At 44.0% G+C, this 9,452-nt stretch overlaps 1 protein-coding gene across 12 annotated transcripts in view; it reads left to right on the top strand.

Annotated features, from left to right (window-relative positions):
• Positions 1-208: 208 nt before the first annotated feature.
• CNOT3 (CCR4-NOT transcription complex subunit 3) overlaps positions 209-9,452 on the top strand; it is a 67,449-nt gene continuing 58,205 nt past the window's right edge. For 2 of the 12 annotated variants that reach the window (XM_069741324.1, XM_069741316.1), the window contains exons 1-2: positions 230-561; positions 1,726-1,844. The gene's annotated coding sequence lies outside the window, so the exon portion shown is untranslated. Of the gene's footprint in view, positions 562-1,722; positions 1,845-4,679; positions 4,866-9,452 lie in introns of those variants that run through there. The other 10 variants (XM_069741320.1, XM_069741314.1, XM_069741326.1 and 7 more) reach the window with 8 other exon arrangements.

The raw sequence follows: 9,452 nt of genomic DNA, 5'->3' as shown, positions 1-9,452 counted from the left end.
CAGCCCTCCATCCTGGCGTCATCGTGATTGACAGACCAATGCCCAACAGAATCACTGTCACCGCCTCCCTCGCCTTCCGTCTGGCCCAATAGAAGCCAAGCATAGGGCGGGCGCTCTTGAATGACCTCAAAACCGTCCAATCAAAGCGCTGCGTTTCGTTGACTGACACTCGTACCGTCTAATAGCATCTCAAAACACGTGTGGAGGGGGCGTGCCGTTGGGTTCCACCGCGGAGGAGAGTGAAAGACAGGGGAAGAGAGCAAACGAGCGAGAGAAGGGGGGAGGCCGAGCCCGTCGCCGCCATTTTGGGTCCCACCGAGCTGTGGACGGAGAGCGAAAGAGGCAATAAATAAGCTCCGGAAGCCTGTGTGACGAAAATAAGCCGAGTTCTCGGCCCGGCTTTCGGGTGACGAGCGCCTTTGGGTTTTGTTTTTTATTTTTTTATTTTTTTTTTTACAATAGCCTTGGTACAAACCCAGTAACGTTGGATAAAAAATAGACCCCAAACAACCCTCAAACCGGAAGCGGTGTCCCCCACCTTTCTGCATCCTCCCGGGGGCGGTGAGAGCTTCTCCTTCAGCACTTTGCTTGTGTGTGTGTGTGTGTGTGTGTGTGTGTGTGTGTGTGTGTGTTGTCTGCTGCTCACCCCATAGGCCTGAGCTGTGGCTGAGGGGGCACAGGGCAGAGCTGGGGCAGAGCTGGGGCAGGGGGCAGAGCTGTGCGCGCTCCAATATGGCAGACATGGCGCTAGAGCGCGCTCTTCGTGCTTCCCCTGATCACCAACCTGCCATTTCCTATGTAGATCCATCACTTGTATGAAATGTCGCCACCTAATGGCCGACGCAAGGTGAAAAATCCCCAAAAGTGTGAAATTGCTGCCTCCTCTGCACTCAGACCTATGTAACGGGCAGGTAATGCCGGGGATGTGTATGATTGCCGTCTAATCGTTCTCAATAATGGGGGGATACTTGTTTGTACGGCAATTGTATCTGCCGACGTATTCTGTAAGGCCTGTGGAATAGTAAAAAAAATCAATGTTTAGCCTTAGGGCCACCATAGTGTAGTTAGGAGTCTGATATTGAGTCCTATGGGCCACCGTAGTGTAGTTATGTATTGGATATTGAGTCCTATGAGCCACCGTAGTACAGTTTGAATTTAGATATTGAACCCTGTGGGCCACCGTACTATAGTTATGAGTGATATAAAGTCCTATGGACCACCGTATTATACTTATGAATCAGATACTGAGCCCTATGGGCCACCGTTGTATAGTTATGAATCAGATACTGAGCCCTATGGGCCACCGTTGTATAGTTAGAAATTGGATTTTGAATGCTATCAATAATTTTAGCCCATAGGATGGTCATTTCCAACGTGGGATCTAAGGAAAATTGCAGCACAAAGAGGGTGCAGGTGGCGAGTGGTAGCCCGCCTATTGCTATACGTATATATGATATTAAAAGGACCCGTCGCTTGCACATGGTGGCCCTCGCCGTCCTATCTGTGTCTGCATATCGCTTTGATACTTACATGTTGAATTCCCCAGCTGTGGCAGCAGGACTGGGTTGATGCAACAGCTGGAAAGTTGCCGTCGTCTTATGATCTAGTTTAATAGTTCACATAGGGTTTGCTGCACCAGTCATTGGTTGTGGGGGGGGGGGGGGGGGAAAAAAAAAAAATCTAACATCGCATTTTCTTCTGTGCTTTTTTTTTGACCATTAGCAGGACTGGAGATGAGAAGGAAGGGAAGGCAAGTCGCATAAGTAGGAATCAGCGACCTCTGGCGCTCCGAGCTGCTGTGAAACTAGAACTCCCATCATCCAACACGAAACCCAAGCTGTCAGGTAATGTTGGGGATTTGCAGCAGCTGGGAGTGCCAGACGTTGACTTTTTGCATTTTAGATGATATATTGGTTAGTGATTCATAGCTTTTTTTTTACCCCAATCCAGTGCAAAATGACCCCAAATCTTACAGTCCTCAGATGTGCCGGGCAGCTCAGTAGGGCAGGAAGAACTTCTTTCCAGGAGGTTTTTCTTCTTGAGTAGTCATGCCGGCTCCACTTACGTTATTGTCTGAGCGTAAAGCCACCTGGCCACTGATGGGCAGCCATTTATACTTCTCTGACTCCTCCCACAAGATCAGGTTGACTCCTCCCAGGCCATTATCACCGGCTGGGCAATTAGCCTAATTAACCTTTGCGACCTCACCCGCAGGCGCCATATGATTTCTCTTTATACCCCAGTGCTGTTGTGATTGGGTACGTCACTTGTATCGCTAGTAGGAATCCTTATGATGTGCTCTACTAATTTTATAGCGAGGCTTCTTAAAATACACATTCTCTTATTGTCCCAGATTTGCAATTTCAGCCCAGAAAAAGCCATCAGTGTCTCGCACTATGGAGCCCACAGACAGAATAGAGCATCCTGCGGCGCGCCTGCTGCTGAGGAAGCGCAACTCTCAGCATGCTCCATTGTGTAGTCCCCAGCAGCTGGAGTACCGCAGGTTTCTGGACGATGGTTTGGTCATGGACTAATATGTGTGAATGAAGACAGGAGGATTAATTTTGTTGAAAAATACTTGTCCACAAAACCACGCTTACGCGTTTCAAGCCATTAGAGGTTTGTTATCCTTTAGGGATTGTGCCGTACTACACCAGAATGTAAGTGACCCTTCCATAAACTCCAAAGTAAGAGCGGCGCCAGATGCAATTTGGTCCTTAACTGCAATATTATGGGGAAGTCTACGGTTTATATAGACTATCATGTTCTTATTATTACCACTCTGAATCTATAGGTGTGTGATCTGGAGGAAACTTCAACATGCAGGTGTGGGTGGGTGTAGATCACCCCAATTTCCCACTCCATCTCTTCTCATTAAGATTAAGGGTGGAACGCTAGTTTTGTGATTATTGGCCAGTGTAAATTGGCTGCCGATCACGCCACGAACAAATAATATGCTTGTTCGTCAGGTGAAATTGCTTTTTAATCGTCAATCTCTGCAGCACATCGTCCTGTGCAAAGACGTGCTTGTGAGAGCAATGGCAATCTACTACAGATCGTTCTGGAAGCTACGTCAGCTTGTCTAAATTGGAAAATAAGAGACCGTAAAAGCCAATCGGTGCACAATATTTAATGAAACCCAATTGCAAAAATGCTTTTTTCAAACCCCAAATATATAAATCAGGCCGGTTTCATATGTTCAGGAAACGTACAACACCAAGACCCAAAGCTGGGTTTCCTGACCTAATTGCCTTAGTCTACGTTCCCACGATGAGCTTTTGATGATGCAGAATTTCTGCACCTATTGTGTAAATTAGGTCACTTGTTTTTTCATTCTGTTTTTTTTTTTTTTTAAGTCGTTTTTTCGTGTTTTTTGTCTCTTGGTGGTGTGTCTTGTATTAAACAATGCTGCTTTGTTTTCGATGCTTCCTAGTATTTGGTTTTGACAACTTTATTTGTATAGTGATGTGCTGATTACATGAGTTTTTGATGTTTTGTTTGCACATAAAGCTCAGTGTATCTGCACGAAAAATTGACATGTGGCGGATTTGAAACCTGCACCGTAAGTCAGTTTACACTGCATAAAAAAAAAAAAACTTTGTGGGCAGGAGATTTCTATAATTCTCATCCACTTTGCTGGAGGTACAAGTGTAAAATACACAGCATCAAAAACTCATCATGGGCACATATGCTTAAAGGAGTTGTCCCCGCTTGGGGTTCATATCTGCAGTCACCCTATGTGACCTCAGATTTGATTCCTTACAATGCCCAGTGTGCATGCTGTCAGAATTCTTGGAGCAGAAGGGCGTGTGACTGTGAGTATGCAGTTTGCATTCATGCAGTCACCTGCCAACTAGAGGTGCGCATCCCCGCTCAATGCAAGTGAGTTGGACACGTCTAGTTGGAATGTGGCTGGAAGTATGCAATGGTCACATGACCATTTGCTCTCAGCACTGGAGAATCCTGACTGCGTGCGCTGTGCACTGTGAGGATTCACCACTCTGCAGTCACATAGAATGACTGCAGACTTGAGCCCCCAGCCTTGACAACCCCCATAATAGGTATACTAGTCAGTCAGCTTGGAATAGGTGGTCGAACCGGATGAGGCGATGGTAGATCGGTCTGTATTTTACAGACGTGTGAAACCGGCTTTACACATTTTATACAGTTCGTAACAAATGCAAGTTGGGTGCTTTCACGTGTATGAAAAACCACTTGTGGTATAACTACAATTTGCCCCTTTTTGTGATACAGCTAGTGGTCATGTGGGTGAGACACCTTTATCTTACAGGTCTGACCTGTAAAAACAGACAAGTACAGAGCAAAATGGCAGAGATTCACGGAAAATCTGCCTAATCTTCCTTGTAACTGTATCCCACAATGTCTGTCCCTAAACAACATGGCTGTGGGTTCATTTGGATGAGGTTAGAAAACAGCCTGATGGTTCACCCCTCCCTGTACCCAGATGATGTCTTCTGATGGAATGGGTAGATAAACATTTTGAGAGGAGTCATCATTAAACCACAACACAGGCGTTCGTGCTGAATTACTGAACATTGCTGATGTCAGGGACTTTAAAAAAAAAAAAAAAAAGTTTGTATATATTAAAATGAACTGATCATTTTTTATATATTAGAGAAAATGTACTATTTTCTAATGTGTTTGTGTTCTTATTGTAGATTTTTCATTCTATGATTGGTCCGTTATTATTGTGCAGCCATATTCTTGCCTGGCCTTGTGTTAACTGCATTGAAATGTGGATTTTAGTTGCCATGTGGACTTAGACTGGAGATGCTGATTTGATGTCTGTGGCAGAGTTTTCTAGGCATGCTCTGCAGAGGTCATTTTACAGAGAGGGAGAGGAGGTGAGCTGTGACCACCTATAGTAAACTGTGATGGATTCTGTCAATATAATCTTGTCTTTGATGACTACCGAGAAGCGATGGCTACTGAACAAGCTTTAAAGTCATGTGAATGCACCCTTTTATTTTACTGTAATTTCGGTCTGCGTTTCCAGGTCCGAACCGAGGTCTCCTCACCCAGCTGCTTCATTGGCACATATTAGGCTAAATACTATGGTCAGGAGGTATATGTCAGTTCAGAAGACTCATGAGTCAGGCAATGCAGCCCGAATACAGACTGTAAAATACGGTGGTGTGAAGATGGTGTTAAAAAAAAAACCTTATTATTTTTTTAGTGGTGTCGAAAATGATCTCAAATGTGTTTGGCAACATAACCTGATTTAAGCAGGGTCATGTTCTGACAACCCTTTAATTGGCATCGCTCGCTTGCTGTTACTTTTAGAACATTTATATTTGTACACATTGTTCATATTTTTGCTCTGATTCTGTAACTTTAATGCAACAGTTGTCCTATGTGTCACAAAGGATCATGAAGTGCTAATACTTTGTGTGACAACTTGGCCTCTGCGAACAGCGCTAACATGATTATTGTAAAGTGACACACTGTAATCTACCCTCACATTAGTACCTAACCCCATGTCAGTATTTTGCAGCCCGGGCCCTTGTTAATACCAGACTTATGACTGGCAGGAGAAATAGGAGACCATTTTGCATCTTTTCCACATGGAGAGATGTGCGGGAGCTGAATGCAAAGAGGCATGTAATAAAAAAGATTTCTTTAACCACCAGTTTTGTAAAAAATTGAGAGAAAATTGTACACTAAACGTCTGTCATTTTATTAATTACAAGCACATTTGTGATGGTCCCGAGACCCCCGTCGTCAAAAACTCCCTGAGAGGTGCGCAGTTCTTTTTGTCCATCAATGACCCCCACTAATTGTTAAGGCCCCCATTTTGGTGGTACTAGCCCATAATTTTATGTGCATAGCACTCCTACCTAGAAGGCCACAGTCAGTATTTGTAACCCAAAACCAGGAGTGGAACAATCAGAAGGAAAGTATAATAGAAACACGTCACCCACTGCTAGTTTTGGCTTACAAATACTGATGTAAAATAATGAACGTGTGAACGTGGCCTTAGTTTGTTTCTCATCCGAGAAAAACGGACACCATGCAGTGTGTTTTGTGCTTTGCTATTGTAAAGCAATGGGCAGATTGTTCCTTTTTTTGTTTATTTTAAAAATGGATGAAGGATCTTGGGAGGAAATGAGTGAATGTGTCCTAACATAGCTGATAAATAATTGGAACCTTCCTGATAGTCTTTATTCCCAGGGTGTGTTCATATATATCTTTTCTACCATTGGCCGAGACTGTTCCGGTTGTTTCAAATAGGATTTTTCTTAGAAAAGAGAGAGTTCAAAGGCAGGAAACTAAAGAGAACTATAGAATGGGGGGCTGCAGTATTGGGGAGAGCTTAGACAAAGATGGATAGGAAGTGACCCTAGTAACTAATTACACCAAGGGTTAGTACACAGACTTCTGTCATCACCTTCTTATACTAAGGACTTAAATTATAACAGAGGCTTCTTCTACATCAAGAGGAAAGCAGTTTCTTAACCCGCACAAAATGAGATTCTTTACATCAAGGCCGGGTGCCCATGATCCGGAACTTTGTTCGTTGCGTACAAAAGCGTTGCTGTCTATTTAACGCAAGTGAATCCGCATGTGACCACTGAAACGTTCGGATTCACCGTGTCCAATACATTGTATTGGTGACATTGCTCTTGCGGAGACATTGACATGCTGCAGTCTGGAAAAATGTGCCGCATGTCAGTCTCCGCGGATGATCCGCAGGCCTCTGTGCACTCATAGTGGACATAGGATTTCTTGTAATCTCATCCTTTATGCGGTCACATCAAGACGCTGCTGATTGGATGCTGCATAAATGCTCAGCGTCAAACCCGCAGCAGTTCCTGATCGTGTGCGCTTACCCTAAGAACGGAGCTGGTCTGAACTCCCTGCCAGACGAAGGCGTCATGGTGAATTCACAAAGACTGTGTTCTCACAATGACCTTTTGATGTCGCAGATTTTCTGCACCTTTTAAGTAAATTATGTCACTTGTGGAGTTTTATTTTTCCCCTCGTGTTTTTGACTCTTTTTTTTTTTTCTTGTCTTTTTTGGGTTGTCATGTTTTCAATTAAGCTGCTTTTTTTTTTTTTTTTTTATACTCTTCTTGGAATTTGGCTTTGACAAAACTTTATTGATACTGTCATGTACATGTGTGGATTACATGTAATTTTTCATGAGAAAAACTATCAGTAAGCCTCATTCACACGTTCGTGAAAAAATGGTACTGCTGTCAGTGTTTCATCAATGTGTCCTTTTTTACCATCAGTGTCCTTTGTGTGTCTGCTCTTACCACTAGTGTACCAATGTGTCTGTTTTTACCTTCAGTATGTCATCCATGTTTACGTTTTTACTTTTAGGGTGTAATGCATGTTTCCATTTTTTCCATCTGTGTCTGTGTGTCCGTTTTTACCATCAGTCATCCTTAACGTTGTTTTTTTTACATAGTGTGTCCATCCCCATGTCCATTTTTACCATCAGACGTGTCAGCCGTGTGTCTGTTTTCACCACCTGCGTCATCATTGTGCCTGTTTTTACCACCAGTGTGTCATACCTGTTTCCATTTTTACCACCAGTGTGTCATCATGTGTCCGTTTTACCATACATGTCTGTTTTTTACCATTCGTGTTTATGTCCGTTGTTACCATCCGTGTTTGTGTTCGTTGTTACCATCCTTGTCTGTCTGTTTTTACCGTCCGTGTCTGTGTCCGTTTTTACCATCCGTGTCAGTTTTTACCATCTGTCATTGTCCGTTTTTGCCATCCATGTCTCAGTATGTCCGTTTTTGACATCCGTGTCTGTGTCCGTTTTTACCATCCGTGTCTGTGTCCGTTTTTACCATCCGTGTCTGTGTCCGTTTTTACCATCCGTGTTAGTTTTTACCATCTGTCATTGTCTGTTTTTGCCATCCATGTCTCAGTATGTCCGTTTTTACCATCCATGTCGGTGTGTCCGTTTTTACCATCCGTGTCAATATGTCCGTTTTTACCATCCGTGTCAGTGTGTCTGTTTTTACCATCCGTGTCAGTGTGTCCGTTTTTACCATCCGTGTCAATATGTCCGTTTTTACCATCCGTGTCAGTGTGTCCCTTTTTACCATCCGTGTCGGTGTGTCCGTTTTTACCATCCGTGTCTGTGTCCGTTTTTACCATCCGTGTCAGTGTCCGTTTTTGCCATCCGTGTCTGTGTCCGTTTTTACCATCCGTGTCAGTGTGTCCCTTTTTACCATCTGTGTCTGTGTCCGTTTTTACCATCCACGGACTTATCGTGGCACTTTTTCATCCATGATACCATAAAAAAACGGACTTGTGAATAGCAGCACAGATCATAATAGGTAAGTGTTGCATCCATAAAAAAAAAACAGATACAACAAGCATGTGCAACACGAACGTCTGAGTAAGGCCTAAAATATTCACACCACTCCTGACAAAAACACTGATGTGTGAATACCTACTATACTGTCTCCTTTCAATGACAGACTTCTGACTAGGTCGCCTGTTTTGGAGAGCATGTTTTTATATTTCTATATTCCCTCGGGTTTAATTTTTATTAGCTAGAAAATTGAGGCGGGTGCTGTAAATTTTTTTTTAATTTCATTTTTTTTTTTTTTTTAAATCTTGGTGTTTTCTGAAAGCCATACATGCAGATTAAATTCAGTGGGGGGTTGCAAGAATAACCAGAGAACCTGCAAGGTCATTATTGCTGGCAGGGAGAAACCTAGTTTAGGCCTCATTCAGATGTTCATGATTTTACTGGTATGCAAGCAAAAAGCGGTCCAATTTCCATCAGTGTTTGGTCAGCCCGTCCGTTTTTTATGTAGAAAGAGACATGTCAATCAAGCTAAGCTGGGGAAGGAGAAGCTAGGGTGGCTGCCCTGATCAGGGCTGTAGAGTCGGAGCCCATTTTGGCGGAGTCAGTGTTATGGAAATTGAGGAGTCAGAGATTTGGCTTACCGACTCCACCGCCCTGGCCCCGATGACTATTCTCTCTCCCCTCCAGCTCATGTCTAAAGGTACCGTCACATTTAGCGACGCTGCAGCGATACCGACAACGATGCCGATCGCTGCAGCGTCGCTGTGTGGTTGCTGGAGAGCTGTCACACAGACAGCTCTCCAGCGACCAACTATGCAAAGTCCTCGGGTAACCAGGGTAAACATCGGGTTACTAAGCACAGGGCCGGGCTTAGTAACCCGATGTTTACCCTGGTTACCAGTGTAAATGTAAAAAAAACCAAACACTACATACTTGCATTCTGGTGTCTGTCTCCCGGCGCTCTGCTTCCCTGCACTGTCAGCGCCGGCCGGCCGTAAAGCCGGAATGTAAGTATGTAGTGTTTGTTTGTTTTTTTTACATTTACACTGGTAACCAGGGTAAACATCGGGTTACTAAGCGCGGCCCTGCGCTTAGTTACCCGATGTTTACCCTGGTTACCAGTGAACACATCGCTGGATCGGCGTCACACACG

Source organism: Ranitomeya imitator, chromosome 10 (assembly GCF_032444005.1).
Source record: "Ranitomeya imitator isolate aRanImi1 chromosome 10, aRanImi1.pri, whole genome shotgun sequence".
In the NCBI taxonomy this organism is placed as follows: Eukaryota; Metazoa; Chordata; class Amphibia; order Anura; family Dendrobatidae; genus Ranitomeya; species Ranitomeya imitator.
Note: the sequence above shows the minus strand (reverse complement) of the source record. Positions and strands in the feature narration are given on the sequence as shown.